Source organism: Chlamydotis macqueenii, chromosome 1 (genome assembly GCF_036417535.1).
Source record: "Chlamydotis macqueenii isolate bChlMac1 chromosome 1, bChlMac1.mat, whole genome shotgun sequence".
NCBI lineage: Eukaryota > Metazoa > Chordata > Aves > Otidiformes > Otididae > Chlamydotis > Chlamydotis macqueenii.
Genome location: NC_141556.1, coordinates 136999963 through 137016557, shown reverse-complemented (window position 1 = coordinate 137016557; position 16595 = coordinate 136999963). Strand labels below are relative to the sequence as shown.

Genomic DNA, 16595 nt, shown 5'->3' with positions numbered 1-16595 from the left:
TCAAGCAGCTGCTCATAACCACTTCCAGCCCTGTGAGTGTGTGCCTATGAGTCATCAGCTTGTGTGCAGTGTCCCATGTCTTGTGACCACTTGGTATGCCACCATCATCCAATTTAACTCAATGTAACACTTCAGTGAGCAGCTATAACAATGTGAGAGCCCGGAGCACAAGTGACGATCACTGACATGCACAGTGTGGAAGTGATAGCAGCTCCTGTCCTGAGGACTATATCCTTGGTCATTTGTCTCAGGGAACATTCAGAATCTGACGGGGTCCTTTTGGCCGATTTTAATAGCATAACTGAGACATTGCTCTGTGGAAGTCAATGGGATAATGAGGAGTTGCCATTTCTTACAGTTCTGTCAGAAGGATCAGGCTATTTGATCTTTCCTGTGAAGCCTCAGCTCCAGATACCAAGTCATTATGTGAGAACTGAAGATTTATTTTCTTTTTAAAAAGGGATTTAGCCTTTAGACTGTTGCAGAGAGAGAGCTGACAGTCTGACCTGAATATAACCCCGTGCTTCAAAAGCCAGAGGCTAGAGAAAAAGAACGCAGATTTGTCTTTAACATGTTATGATTTTTAAGCTACAATATTATGATTGTGAAAGACGTAGAGCCTGGTAGGAGGTTAATGCTTTTCCAAAGATGACCATCCTCTGCAGGTAAGAAAAGACCCCCTCCTCGTGCTCATGCCAGCCTGGGCAGGGAGGTCCTAGAGGGGAAAACATGTCCTGCTACAGCTGTAAAGGCTGCTGCAAGCTCCCTTCCTCGGCAGAGCAGATGCAGAAGAGGTTGTGCAAAACACACCAACTTGCACGTTAAATACCTGTTGCTTTAAACAGCATTCTGACTTCATATCCTTCATCAGCTTTAGCTCAGGCTTTGCAATCTCTTTAAGTGAAAGGGGCTATGAAGTGTTTGTTTCTGAAGACAACCCACAAACTATCCCATTTCCCACACCTGCTTGCTGCTTGGAAGGGCAGGTATCAATAAGGCACCAACTACAGTGCTCATCTATACATTGTATTTTTTTTAAAATGTCAATTGTACAGTCAACATTACCAGCATTTTACTTAAGACATTCATTACCTGCCCTCCCATCTATTTTTCCCTTTTTTGCCCAGATTGCACAGACCATATGAGCCACGTTGCTGCCTGCTTTGCCGGGTGCCTGTGGGTGCCTCACAGGAAGCAGAGAGGGGCAGCTGCACCCAGGGGAGGCTGCTCCTTGCCCGCAGTCTCCCACATGTCAGCCCTTCATTCCTCTTCTTTCCCTCAGCAGCTGGAGCAGCCGCAAGTCCCTTGAATAGCAGGAAGGACATTTTAACAGATACATCTATATAAAAAACAAAGTGGGGGCAGTTCAACTAAGCAATTACTGTAGAGCTGCTAAAAATCACACGTAAAAAGTGTAAATGCAGCACATGCATATGTGTATGGATGCTTGTAGGTATATAATATCCTATTATTATGATCATTACTTAAGGACACCTCCCATAATCCTGCGTACTGTAAGGCAGAGAATAATTAGCAAGATTGCATCCAAATTTTTCCACCCAAACTACAAAACCAGTAAGTTCCTGGCACTGCCCAAGACCAAATCCTACCACTTCAAACGCAGTAGCAGACATATACACATGTTGCTGCTCATTTTTATGGTGAAAATACTGAGTACATCATTTCAGAAATGTTCTATTAAATGTTTTAACAAATTAAACAATTAAGGAAATATCATCAGATAAATCCAACCCTGATGTCAGTAATATGGATTCAGACTGTTCCAAGCAGTGAGAGCTATGCAGTCACCACAAGAGTGCTTGCTCACAGAGGGATTTAGAGGGGAAATTATAGGCAGATGTTACTCTCACGTTGCATCAGAAATGGATAATGAGAAGCTGCAAATTCTAAAAATTGTTCAGTTGATGGTGTTAGGAACACCAAGCTAATGACATTGTATCTGGGACTAACTGACTCTTCCCCCTTTGAAACTCAACAGTATTTGGGCTCAGGTGGCTTTTCAACTCTCGCATCATCCCATCCCAGCTACCCCAAATCTTGCAATGAGCTTTGGAGAGGAATCTGCTGTCTCAGCATTTCCCATATGACTGGGGTCTGTCTGGCAGGTCATTGCATCATGGAGCTTGATAAATGTAGCTTGCCATCTAAGCTATCAGAGACTTGAATTAGGGCAGCACAGGGAAGATTTACCCAGGTCATTGTGGCAAGAAGCTATACAGGAGCAGTCCAATGTCTTGGAAGCACTCACTATGCTCAAGCTAAAAATGACAATATTGCTTCTGAATTTAAGCTCCCACATGATTTGTCAGCTCAGGTGCTGTGCTGCACTGCATAGCCCCGAGTCCTGAGCGAGCAGAGACAGAGCCAGTTCAGATGTCTCTGCTCTAGCCACGCAGGTTGCCCTAGAGAAGCTACTGGGAAACTCAGCCTACCTTGCTTAGCAGCTTAGGGGGTGTCTTCTCCAAACAACTGCACATATCCTACTAGATAGCTGTGCATGTGATGTCAACACGACTAGACTAAAGCGTTTGACGTAGTAGGGCTGAGGTTGAGAAGGCATTTTGTTTTTCAGACCTAACACTCAGGTCTTGCTGCGTGCTCAGAAGAAAAGGCCAAGGGAAAATTAAAAAAAAAAAGTTGATAGCTTTACGATAGTGGGTTGAAAACGCTAAAGTTAAAAATTCAATGGCATCTTTTGTTGGTGTAAGAGACAGAGGGAGAAGGAGGAATGAAAAAAACAAACATCAGTATGTCTGGCCACTATTACTTTTCTTAGTAAATCAAGCTTTGCTTTTCAAAACACTGTGTGATCTTCTACCAAGCACCTAATGTCTTCTGAGCCTTCCTACATGCTCCTTGTGCTAGTAGTATCTCATTTATTTCCTTGTAAGATGCTTTGAGCCATAACAAGTATGAATATACAGACCCATATTCTATTCTCTCGTATCCTGGTTTACTTTCAGAGCCAAAATACTGCCCTTGGATGCACATGTGCATCTTTGGCTGTAGCCATTGAGAGTTTTCTGCATGTATCTGCAGGGATAACATGGGCCTTGATACTTTCAAACTGCTCAAACACTGGGGCGAGGAAAGTGCTTTAGCCTTGGAGTAATCTTTAAAAAATGCCTGCATCATACTGTATGCATTTGAAACCCCTAAATATTCATATCCTTAGCAGTTATGTAGCCAGAGAGGACCTGTAAAGGTCACCTGTCATGGAAAAGAAATTTCCCAGGACAAAAAGGTCTTAAAATATTTTATTACAGAAATATACTTTTCTAGCCTTAAAACAGATTAAATATATGAGAATTCCTAGAAGTCTATATTGTTCCCCTTAGGGGTGCCAGACTTTATTTACAAAGCCTATATATTGCTATAGCAAGGAGTTTTCATGGATGAAAAGTGCTCAGGGCATTATGATGGATAGGCAGATGGCAGTGAATGGAAAAAAAAACATATAGAAGCTCCACCTGGCTGAATGGTATTAAGACTTCCCCATGGGAGTCATATTAGGATGCAATATTTTTCTCTACTGTTTGCTCTAACAATGACATACATACATGCACAAATAAATGAAATCATCCACAGCAGTCAATAATTTATTTGCTTCGTCCTGGCCGTGAATGTACTAGAATAATAAGCCACCATAAGGGTGACGGTACAGTTACTACTGGCCATTCTACACTATTGTAGCTTTGAAACAATATAGCTTAATCTTTGGTTCCTTTGAAAGACCAAAAGCAACAGACATGTATAGCCCTGCTTTAATTCATAGTTTCGATTGTATATATTTCCTCGTACTAACTGGGCTAGACTGAACCCCATTTTTAACAACTAGAGTCACAAGGGCAGAAGTATCTGTAATGGAACAAGACTTCTAATTCTAAAGAACATAATGACAAATACCCACATGTGTGTAAATAATTGTTTTCTTGTTAACAGGTCCGGGTTTTTCGTTCTTTGTTTAGTAACCCCAAGGGTAATTTTTTCTATGAGAAGTAGAAACATTTAGGATTCTATCTTCCTAGCCCATAACTAATTTATAGGGTCTCATGGTGTCAGGTGCAAAGATTCAAGATTCAATTTGTCACCCCAGTCAATTCCGACTTTAAAAGACAGTGCAGGTATTCTGCAGAAATAAATGAAGGGAAACACTAATGATGTAAAACCAACAGTAGTATCCCCCATGGAGGTCACATCTTTCAAATTCATAGAGACACATCAAGATATAGAATGTCTTTTGTACTGATCTGGAAAAACCATAAAGCCCTATAATGATCTCCTACAGAAGAAACAAATAGAGAGAATTAACATTAGATTTTTCACACTGAACTGTATCGACTAGAGCTGGTTGTTTTTTCTTGGCCTGTTTTTTCTTAACTTATTGATTTTTTTTTTTTTTTTTTTTTACTTTTACCTTTCTGAGTTTGATCTAGCATTTCCCAAGCCTACAGCTCCGTAGAAAGATGACAGCACAGAAATAGCATAACCGGAAGAGTCAGACACCTAACTAAAACAAAATTAAAACAGGCATTTTTGTCTCATTTTCTATTTTTTTTTTCAGCTAGATCGCTAGTCACATAAATATTTGCTTTCTGTGTATGTTCAGCTTCATGGCTGTACTGTTAATGACTACAACAGTGTTCAAATAGCTGTGTCTTTTTTTCAATAATTCCCCACCTGCTCCCTCAGTATGTCTCCCTGGGGCTGATTCCAGGAGAACATCTTGTAGATGAGAGAGGATCATCTGTAAAAGATGTCCAGTGCTCTGATCATGGACACTAGACATCTTGGCTCGGAAATACCAGAATCATGATCAAAACACTGAACCTCTGTCTTTGTTTTCCTTTCTGTAAAATGGGAGCACTTTGTACAGATTTATTTTCATACTGAAAAACAGTGTAAATGCAAATTAATTGCAGTGTTGTTACTTGAATACTCCTGGGAGGATGACTGATTACAGGGATACATCAACACAATGAGTTTCATATATGATACAACATATTTTTAGATCTTTTGCTCTTTGAAAGTACATTGTAAGCACTTAAGTGGAAAATCATAGTACTGTAGAAAACAGTTGTTCATTCTTAAGAGTTGCAAACTAAACGTCTTAAGAAAATGCTGCTCATACCACTTCATATTTTACTATTTTGGTTTGCTTCCTGATTGCGTTCACTTGAATTCAGTACTAATTTAAGAACTCAACAAAACCTTAGAAAAATAATGTCCTAGAACTGTTGAAAAGAGGTGCTGCAATTAGATCTTTCCAGGGAAAACCAGGTTACACATTGGTAAACACTTTTTGCTGTTAACTCTTAATTTCAAACAGTGATTAAATCTTTTAGATGTTTCTCCTGCTTAAAAACTTAGAATCATAGAATAGTTAGGGTTGGAAGGGACCTTTAAAGGTCATCTAGTCTAACCTCGCCCTGCAAGGAGTAGGGACATCTCCAACCAGATCAGGTTGCTCAGAGCTCTGTCCAACCTGGCCTTGAATGTTGCCAGGGATGAGGCATCCACCACCTCTCTGGGCAACCTGTTCCAGTGTTTCACAACCCTCATTGTAAAAAGTTTTTTTCCTTATGTCTAGTCTAAATCTACCCCTCTCTATTTTAAAACTATTACTCCTCATCCTATCACAACAGGCCCTGCTAAAAAGTTTCTCCCCATCTTTCTTATAAGCCCCCTTTAAGTACTGGAACGCCACTGTAAGGTGTCCCTGGACCCTTCTCTTCTCCAGGCTGAACAGCCCCAACTCTCTCAGCTTGTCCTCATAGGAGAGGTGCTTCAGCCCTCTGATCATCCTTGTGGCCCTCCTCTGGACTTGCTCCAATTTGTGCACTCTATTTGTGCAGGGATGGTATTTTACTTTCTTTAACCGTCAAGATAGTTCTTCAGGCTTTAACATTATAATGATACCAAATTTAAGTCATTAAAGGAGAGTTTTATTTCACTTAGGTTTTAAATGTTGGAGTTAGGGATTAAATCCAGCATGTGAGCTTCTGCTATAATGGAAAAAGGAATGAACCTCCAGAATGTGTGGATGGAAAGACTTATCCTTTAGAATTAACTATGAAACTATCTAGCATTTTGATTCATTGAGGTTAGCATAGATAAATACCCATTTTTAAATAGTTATCCAGGATGGATATCAGAAGGAAAGGTAATGAGGAATAATATAAAGCATACTAGTAATATGGATCTACCAAAAGATGGAACGGAGACCAAGCACAGTTACCTCCATTGACGTCTCAGGGTAGGTGAGGCTGAAGATATAACCTGCTGTTAGAAGTTCCTTCTGGATTTAGAGGGAACAGAGTTTCCACAATTATTGTCTGTAGCCAAAATACAAGTAAAACAACAAACTTCAAATACCAAAAACACCTCAAGACTTAACATTTAAAGGTGTCATTCACAGCTGCTTTCTGTTATGTTTTTCAACCATTAAAAACTGACTGTTCCCAGATACAGTTATGTTAATCACCTAAACAGCCATTTTCAGTTACTACATGATATCTGTAGATTGCAGTAACTTCAGTGGCAGCTCTGTCAGTATGCGATTAGGCTAAACAGGATTGTACCCATCAATTTCTTTGTACTTCGGTTAAGAAATGTTGGTAGCATCGGCATTAATGCAATATCTCAACTGCACACAGCTGCTGATTTTTTTTTTTGTATGTTTGGCTTCATTAAGATTAAAATTGCTCTTTTTAGCTTAAGATATTTCAAACACTATGTGTCCAATTTCCAACACTCCGTATCCTGAGGCATGAAATTCTTATTTTATGATGGTAAACATTAAGGCTTAAATAATCTTAAAGTTTAGCTTTTCACAAAAATATTCAACACAAATTCTTACCATTCATCTGAAGGTTCTAGTATATTCAGAAGTATAATAAAAATGTTTTTATAAATCCATACAGAGTAACTGTTTTGTTTAATGATCTGAGTTGAAGAGAGCAGGACGATTTGTACTACAAACAGAAGCATGAAGTTAAGTGAACATTTAATACCAAAAAAATAATCCTCTAAATAAGAGGCCAGACTGCCACTAAGGCCTGCAAGGATGGATTGAACATAATGAAGCCTTTGAGAGGATGTAAGAAATAACAAGGCATTGGCAGGCAAATAGACCAAGGAAGCTTCCTGGGTCTTTTCCACTAATAATTTCTCTCTGTTTTGGCAAGAGGTATCTGTAATTTGTAAGTGGCTTTGATCTCAGGGAATCTTCCCTTTATTTCTGTAATGAGGGAAGACTTCCTGTATGGGAGGCTGTGATACCAGTCCCCTGGGTGGAAGGCCGGGGTACCATCCGACACTCATGCAGTGGCTGGTACTGATCCCAGACACAGTTCATACCTCTCTTCAGAAACCAAGCAGAAAATATCAATGTTGTGCCCGAAGATAGTAGAAAATATAAGGTCCTAAATAGCTCCCTGTTCTTCTCAGCAATCAATTCCAAAACACACAACAGATGTATTTCTGCTTGTCACCACCAGCAGCTCTTATATGAACTATCAGGACAGCAAGGACAGAAATTGCACACAGCGTACATGTTATTTTTACTTTTATTCTGCATCTTTGTGATACTGGGAACATATAATGCCAGAGAGGTTTCTGGTTTCATCAATAAAAGAACTTCTTCCCACTAAAATAAAACAATTCAGAACAGGATTTTCCTTTTAAAAATAAAAATAAATATACACCAAACATTTCCATCTACATTTCACTGTGTATATTTTGCAGCAGTGAAAGATGTGCAGCAAGGAATCAAATGGGGAAAAATTCTAAACATCTCCTAGTCTCATTGGGAGTTAGTCCTCAGACAGGCTAGCCTTTGAAAACAATATTTGATAGTATTCAAGGAATTTTAAAACATATCTGTATGGAGAAAGTTGATTTCTACATGTAAAATAAATTAGCTACAGACCAGCAAGCCTTTAAAAAAAGTATCAGGAGAGACATTGTTAGGAGGGATGAAGTCCTGCTCAGCAGGTTACTCAACTACAAAGGCATACTTAAATTGTGCTTATCCTGATTCCATGTGGGCTCCTGTGGAGAGATTCCTGGGGCTGTGGACATGTGGAACTAATCAATCAGATAAAACCATCCTCAGTTCTTAAAAACCATATTTTGTGGTCAATGTGATTTTGGCACAAATCTGTTATTTAGTATCACACCTGATCCAGGTTACAAATTGGCCAGGCTTTGCCCTCTACCGAAGATGCTATACTACCTCAGGTGTTCTACACAAAGCTAAACAGTTTTTAACTAAGGTCCCTCATTAGAACAATTATTAAGATTTTAGCTTTCTGGAAAACAGCTATTGAGGAACCTGTACTTGCTTGGAAAAAAATCTCAGGGGTGGGAAGATAGGCACCAATGCCTCATGATGTGCTTCCAGCTAATTAAGATGTTGACTGAGCCTACATTAATCACGGTCCATCAGCCTATGTTTGATTAACATGTAAATTGGTAAACTCTTCTGCAATTGCCCTACCATCTGAGCTATAATTATGGGCCTCAAACCAGACAATAACTGGACTTGTAATTTAGATTGTTCAGTTGGGGAAATTGTTTTCTGACACACAGGAAAGAACTGTGAGGTGGAGTGCATATGTATGTTGTTTCAAAATACACATGAATACATTAGAGAAACCCTACAGATATGCATAAACAATGTAAAAGTTTAACGATATCTCAGCAAAAGGACTTAATCTAAGTAGTGCATAACAGAAGGAAAGTGTTTCTTCCCCCTGATTATTTTCTCAGGGGCAATAGTCCTATGCAGTTGATGAAGAGAGGCAGGTACATTTAGAAGTCAGTCCAAATCATATAAGATAGCAGTTATGCCAAATCAGATTAACAGAACAGAATAATAGATATCTTGAAAAGAATTGTTGGGTACAATCTCTTTTAGTCTGAATACATATTAACAGAACTTAGAATAACCTTAGGAAAGTATGTCATATTCAGATGACCTAAGCTATAATGAGCATGCCTGATGTTTCCTATCAACTAGTCCTAGATGTTACCAGCTCAGTACCTTACCAAGGCCACCTGAATCAGTCCAAGGAGACTTTGTCTCCCCTTGGCTAGGCATTTATCTGGAATTTGAATAATTCAGATAAGGTATATTGTTCTCTTTCTCTATTACAAAGCAGCCCAGTGTCCTAACTTCAGCATTCAAAATAGATGCCTTCAGTAGATAGGATAAATACACTTTTCCCCTTCCTTCCTTCTTTCCTTCTTCTCCCTATTATGATGATGAACAGGAACACTTTAATTTTGGTCCATAAATAACTCAGCTCTTTTTCTTCAAGAGCAGTGACATAAAAAAAAGCATGTAAAAAACCAGCAGTTATTCAAATTGTGAGTAGCTCTCTGTAGACAAGCTAACTGTGCAAGGTGGCACTGTAGCCACTGATGATCTGGTGAACAGGAGCAGTTGACTAGACTGTTGACTGTTCATGGGCCTATATATAGGCACCTAGCATTATTTCAGATGCCCTGGCAGAACCAGTTCTCCAGAAATACAGTGCCCACATGTCCTGGGTCACTTCTCACTCCCACGTGGATGTTTAAGGTACCTTAATGTACCTGTAATGGCATTAAATGCCTGTGTGCGGGCAACTGAATTGAACCGTAGCTGTCAGCTGTCATTTGAGCTGAATCACATGTAGACATTTGCACACAGATGCCCACGTTTTTTAGTTTATCTGGAACTGAATCCCATGCAAGTTGTATTGTACATACTCACAGCTTTCACTATATCATTCTCTCAGCATATAATGACATTCTAAAATCATCTTTCTAGGCAATTTATTAGACTGCAAAAAGGAGTGGAGTACAGAAATAGTCTTATAAAAGGGAATAGGACCCAGTGCAAATTCTAATATATGGCCTTGAAACTGCAAGAAGTAAAGATGTCATTGATGGAACTTCCAGAAGACAAGTGGTGTCTCTTTGTAGGACACTGCAATAGTATTAACAGGGTGCATTAATCTCTTCCACAACCCGGAAGAAAACAAATCACAAAGTGCTATCAGTAATTGCCTAAATCTGATCCAGTTAAACTCAATAGAAAAAAAAAACATAAGGCAAAACTGTGATCCAAGTCCTAACATAAGCTCTGTCCTCACCAGCGCACCTACTGGGACTACTTTGGGAGAGGTGCAGACACAGTCAAAATTCATTGTTCCTTCATTTGCCCCTCGAGAATGCTCTGAAAGCCCTTGGAGTCCCAAAGTCTCAGCTTACACCACTTCTACAGCTGGTTGCACTGGATAAGAAGGACCAGTGTAGAAAAAAAGCTTCACACATTTTTCTAATGTAGATGAGTTTTGATTGACAGGTTGACCCTTAGCTTCCTTTATTTAGCACTGAAGTATGATACTCCGGTTCATGGAAGTAAAAATAATCCATCTCTTTTCTGTCTGCATGTAATCCAGAAAACTTCAAAAGCTCTTACAAATCTACATCGATTTCAGCTAATAATGTTATGGGCTTGGACAGACCCAGGTATGGCTGGAAGCTAACAGTTCTTTCCTCTAAGGAAATCACTGGTGGTCTTTCCCAAAGTGTCAGCCAAAAGACCATTAACATTTCAGTCAAAGTTTTAATTGGATAAGACCACATGTCTCAACAATTTCATTCTGTATCAACTATGAGACCATGGCAGACAGCATCCTGCCCAGTCGGCCACACCGTGTGGGCTGAATTTTAGCTTAGAATGGACCACAAGTCAATTTTTTAAACCCTGGAAGTTTATTTATGGAAATGGACACTACTTTTCTAAAAGACTGAGATTTCTAAGATGAAAGATACCTACTATATCCAACATTTACATGCTTGTAAATGTTATAGCTTTTCAAAGAGGAAAATATATGAACATATATAATTGAAACACATTCAGGGAAGATAGTGGGATGCTTGTGAACTTTGCAAACCTCAGCCATATATCATCACAATGTCCCACCGTTCCCATGCTCAGATTGTCCTGCAGATTATCTCCTACTCAGTTGTTCAATTTCTCTCTGTTTGCAGTGGATTTAAAAACCGAGCAAATCCCAAGCTACGGAACAGGCAGCGCTTCTAAGCTGCTGGAGGATGTGCATAACAAAGATGCATCAGTAAACATGCAGAATTTCACCAAAAAGTTTTGAAAATTGCATAGATGTGTTTAGAAACTATAAGTATCTTTTAAATATATATGACAAAATACTCAGCCTGTTCTGTATTGTTACTTCATGAGTAGAAATGACTGAATTAGTATCTATCGACTTTCACAGCAATTTAAGAAAAAAAATAAATGAAGATGATTTTGAAGAAGCATTCAAAATCTCCTGTTTTGTGTCAACTGGGAACTGTATTCTCTAATTCCTATCCTGTTCCACCAGATTGGACCTCCTGCTGCTTACTGTTTGTAAAGTCACAGCTTCCCATGAGAGCCCAGATGTGTTTTCTTCCATTTACAGATAAGAAGAGTAGAACTATTTTACACTGTGTCACCATGACTGATGGTGACACTCATTTCAGGTGAATGTCCTTATTTGTAGGAAGATGGGTAGCCATGAGCTCTAAGCGTAGGCTTTGTGAATCCTTTGTGAATTCATAATAATGAACATAGAAAGTGTTTAATTAACATAGAAGCTGCATGATGTTAGCATGTATCTTTACAGTCTGTTCAAACAACTACTCTTACAGTGATGCAAGCGAGAACATAAGTAAAAGAACACTGCCAAAACCGGCTTGAAAATAATCTACAGTGTGCCAAAGGCATTTTAATAAATTGCCACTAATGTTTATACATGTAGATATAAGTATGTATGTGTATAGTAGAGAACACACTGCTTTTTTGTTTGCTATATGGTCTTTATGTGACATTTGGACTAAGAAATGTGGAAAAGCTCACAAAAAATTCACCACATTGCAGCACAGCACCAGTATGGCATCTCCAACCTTACAATTTCTTTTACAGAATTGCATATGTATTTTGAGAAGCAGTATTATAGTTTTCATCAGCCTAAATCTTCCAGTTGTGACAATTAGCTGGTAGCTAATGACTGCTGGAATATGTTTAGATTACTTTAATTTTATGAGTAAATGGATGTTAAGTTTATTCATATGTGTTTCCCTCCATTTTTGGAATTAATTTTGTTCCAGTTTCACTTAATGAAAGGCATTTATAGACAATATTTACTTCTTTATGCATAAATGTGATATTGGTGATGATCTTTCATTTACAATTAGAGGCCCTTTTCCCAACAATAATGGCCATATAAAAGTACATGTATTTCTACTTTATGATAGGATAGCCACTTTTCTATTTCAGGCAGTTCATTTCAGAGCTGTCTTGCACAACTTTAGTGTAGTTCCTTTACCATCCACATGTGCAGATATACTATCAGTTGTGAGTTCTTTTCAGCTAAATGCCCATTTTTCTCCAAAATCATATTTGGAGGTTTAGAACTCATGAAAACTAGGAAAGAAATAGCAGCAAATACATCTCTCTGTCTCTGTAAACTACAAGATGCTGTTAAACAGTTCAGAAACACTGAACCAAAGTAATTTTTCCACTAGAGAACTAAGGAGCCTTAAGTGGTGTATCAATAACCAGGGAACACATCCTGCCTTGTTTGCTTGCAGTGAAACCAAGGATGTGAAAGTAATAAACACTGCATGCTGGAGATACTGTACCTTTGTCTACAGAAAACCAGGAGAAGCCTAACCTGAAATATCAGTTCGCTGTCATTTGCCAGAACTGACAGTTATTACTAGGAGCAAGGGGAAGTATGTGACAAAGACCACACTAAATTAACTTTTATTCTCAGAGGGAGGAGTAACTCACAATTGTGGTGGTATTCCAAGTGGAATGTGTATCTAGTGGTGCAGCAGGAAGAGATGAATTGTTTCCCGTGTTTCTAAAACTGTTAATAAGCTAAAGAGAGAGAATGTTTTTGCCATTCTTCTTGAAATACTGCTGTCAAGAGTCTACCGCATTCTTGTACCAAATCAGTGAATTTCTCTATCCTTGGGCTCCTCTAACAAATCTCATTAGTGGTTGTTTTAATGGAGATTTTGGGGTTTAAGCCAAAAGAGAACCATAGTAACTGTGCACTTCCTAAACAATTTCATTCATGAATGGGAAATGAGTCTCTAAATCTTTACTCACATGAGTAACCACATTGATATCCTTGGGCCTTCCATTATTGAGAGGTAGAACTGTGAGTATAAATTTGCAGGATTTGGATGTGGCACTTCGTTACTTCATGAGAGTGAAATCTGTAGCTGAAATCAATAGTTAAGCATGTGAGGCATATAAAAGATACACATTCTTCCATGGAGGTCTGATTGCAATGCATCTCTCAATTTTGTTTCGGCATCAACAAATAAGCATATAATTCTAAAGAGACATACAGACTATAAGCAGTAATTACAAAGACACATTTTAGATAGACATGCTAGCTTCAATAGGGCAGTTGGGAATAGTCCACCAGAAAGAATACAATAATAGTGAAAAAGGTCAGCGCTTCTTGAAAAACTAACATACTAAGTCACAGACCAAGTTTCTGGTTCCCCGTCAATCAGTAGTGTAACTGTTGTCAATCATTCCCCCTTACCTTGTTTGTGATTTTTGAATGGCCACAAAAGAAACTTTTGTTGGTAATTATGGTCTTTACAATTCTTCTGAGTCACAGGCAGGATTTTCATAGCCTGTCTGTGCAATAGACATGATCCGCCCCAAGCTGCGCTCACGTATGTCCAACCAATTCAAGCTAAAGTTTCCCACGATAATATGAAGGGAAATAAAAGACTCTGACAAACACAAATCACCATTCTAAAAATAACAAGAAGAGGGGAAAGAGACAGGATAGCCAGGATCTTCTAGTTTTCTTTTTTCTTCTTCTTTTTTTTTTTTTTTTTTTACACTTTTTTCCTCTCAAAGAGGGTAAATCTGATAACTCTCTCTTTGGAAGAGTGCAGTTAGACAGGATATGCACCTGTGCATCTTGAATCTTCTGAAAGAGCATTTATATTCTCTGCCTAACCACATGCTTCCTATTACATTGGTCAGGAGCATTCTGCTAAAAATTATTGCCAAGAATTAATGCTGCTTCATTTATTTTTTAATTTCAGAGTTCCCCTAGGATTTTTCCTTTCCCCAAACATTTCCACCTCACACGTATACATTTTTGTTTTGTTTTCTTTGGCTCTCAGTTCTAGTAACCTATCTGGTCCCTGCTGAAAATGTGAATAAGAGGTTTGTGAGAGAAGATTCTCACATAAAACCCAGTTTTGGAGTTGATCCAACAGAGTGACAAATCTGATAACATCAAAGGCAGAACATCTGAAAATGGGATTTTGGCAGAACAGCTTTTTCAACAAATTGCAGCCTCTATAAATTTACCCATTTCTAAACAGCCGAGTCTGTTTGTTTGCTTATTTTCCTAGCTTCACCAAAAGAAAGGCTGAAACAACTTTGGAAAAATAACAGCAAAGTTGTTCAACGGAAACCAGCTCCTCTACTATAAACAGTGCCTCTCCCCAAACTATGCAGCTGCACAAAGCAGAGACAATGCAAGGGACCCTCAGCATCATTAACCAACTTCCCTTCCTCACCAAACAGCCACTTCGATAACACAATTACAATAGCATCATGGAACAGTAGAACAAGTGGGGGAAAAAAAAGAATAACCTTACCAGCTTCTCCTACAGTACACAGCTGAAAGGAAAACAAAACCCCCAGCTGCCGTATCACATGCAATTGGTCTCCCAGACTGAAAGAACTATGAAAGGCTAAAGTCTTTCGGCCCCTCTGTTCAGCCTCTCTTCAGCTCCCTCTCTCCGAGCCTCCTCACAAAGCCATTCTACTCCCTAATCCTCGCACAGGAAAGAGCAGCACACACCAAATGACTTCAGCAGAAGCGATTCTCCCGGAGGGGTGGGGGAAGAGATGCTGCTGCCGCTCAGCCCCCCTCCCTGCCGCAGGGACATCCTCAAGGGAGGGTATCCAAACAAGCTCACCGGCCACTTGGGCAGCGCATCCCGAACGCAGACAACGCATCAGGACAAGGCACAAGAAAAGTGCACATTTCCATTCTTCACCCTCGCAGCCACTAATTTCTGAAATGAGCACACCCCTGGGTGCTTGCAAGTGTTCTCTACATGCGTCTCTGTCAGCCCACACTGAAGTAGTTAGTCTCTTTTTTTTTTTTTTGTTCTTTTTAAATTAGCTGCATGACTCCCTAAAGCTGTTGCTGGGCCTAAGGTTTTTCTCTTTAACAAAGAACATGTAAATAAAGCTTAAATATTTCAAATAGCAAAATAACTGCAAAGATTTTCCCCCAGAAAATCAATAATAAAAAGTATAAGAAAAAAACCAAACAAACAACAGACAAGAAATCAATAACGTTAGGAATCACCAAATTAAAAGTAATATTAAAAAACCATTAGTGCCTCCCTGAAATGCTTTTGATAGCTAAAATCAGAACAAAACTGCATTTTTCACAACAATAAATATGTCCATCTTCAGTCCCAGTTTATGTAAAAAGAGACAGCATTTTCTTCATATTATTTGTCTTGAAAGCATGCCATAGATATTGAGATAACATCCTGTGCGTATTCTCTGATTTTCAAGAAAGCATTAAGTCTTTATTAAAGAAACGCTACTGCTGTATTAATTTTGAACGCAAGTTTTACCTCTCTGTGAGATGCAGAAATTCAGAAACAGGCAGCTGCCACAAAGTAAATCAAAGACCTAGAAAAGCAGATGGCATAATTTCACATCTTAAATGATGGCTGTGAGCCTTCCAGTAATAATTTATAAGGAGACTTCCTCCTGCTTGTTCCTCTGCTCGGCAGCATGCTGTTTGAGCCTTTCAAACAAAATAAATAGACTTCAAACCACCAGCTTCACAGACACTAACACTTACCAATGCTATTTCAACCTGACACAAGCTGACTTTGTTCCTCTGTGACCCTCGACAGAAAACGGAGGTGACAGTTTGATGGATGAGATCTTTTTTTTTCACAATATGGGTTGTGACTTCACGGCTCTGTCTCCCCATTATTGCTTAGCTGAAGGAGACAGGAACAGAGGAGGATCTTCCACCATACAGAGACATTTTAACAGTGAAAATGAACCAACATGCAATAAATGCCTGGAACATCTTTTTCCTACCTCAAAATTGAGAAGCTGGGGGAATCTCTTTCCACTTTTGTTGGGGTTAGGGTGAGAGGGGATAAGGAATAGGCTTCAAAGAGAGGAATTAATCCCAATGGTTTACTTCAAATCATATTTTAGTTCAAGAAAATGGCAACATCAACAGAGATGGAAGGAAAAGAAAGAATTCTATTTATTTCATTTATGACCAAAAACCACTAGGACTGTGAATTTTGTGAACTGTCTTTTAACTATCCTAACTTAATTATTTAACCAGAAACCTTGGACATTTCTTTACTGGACAAAGGCCTCACTGCAGTAACATGGGGCAAACAATTGCAATGCAAAGTCTTTTATTTGTTATCTAAAAATTATCATGAAATATCAGAGAATTCATATATATTAAAAT

At 38.8% G+C, this 16595-nt stretch overlaps 1 protein-coding gene across 1 annotated transcript in view; it reads right to left on the bottom strand.

The window, feature by feature from the left end:
• The window catches only part of MID1 (midline 1), a 186069-nt gene extending 171223 nt beyond the window's left edge, over window positions 1-14846 (bottom strand). Inside the window, exon 1 of the mRNA XM_086768102.1 lies at window positions 14725-14846. The gene's annotated coding sequence lies outside the window, so the exon portion shown is untranslated. The remainder of the gene's footprint in view (window positions 1-14724) is intronic.
• Window positions 14847-16595: the final 1749 nt, after the last annotated feature.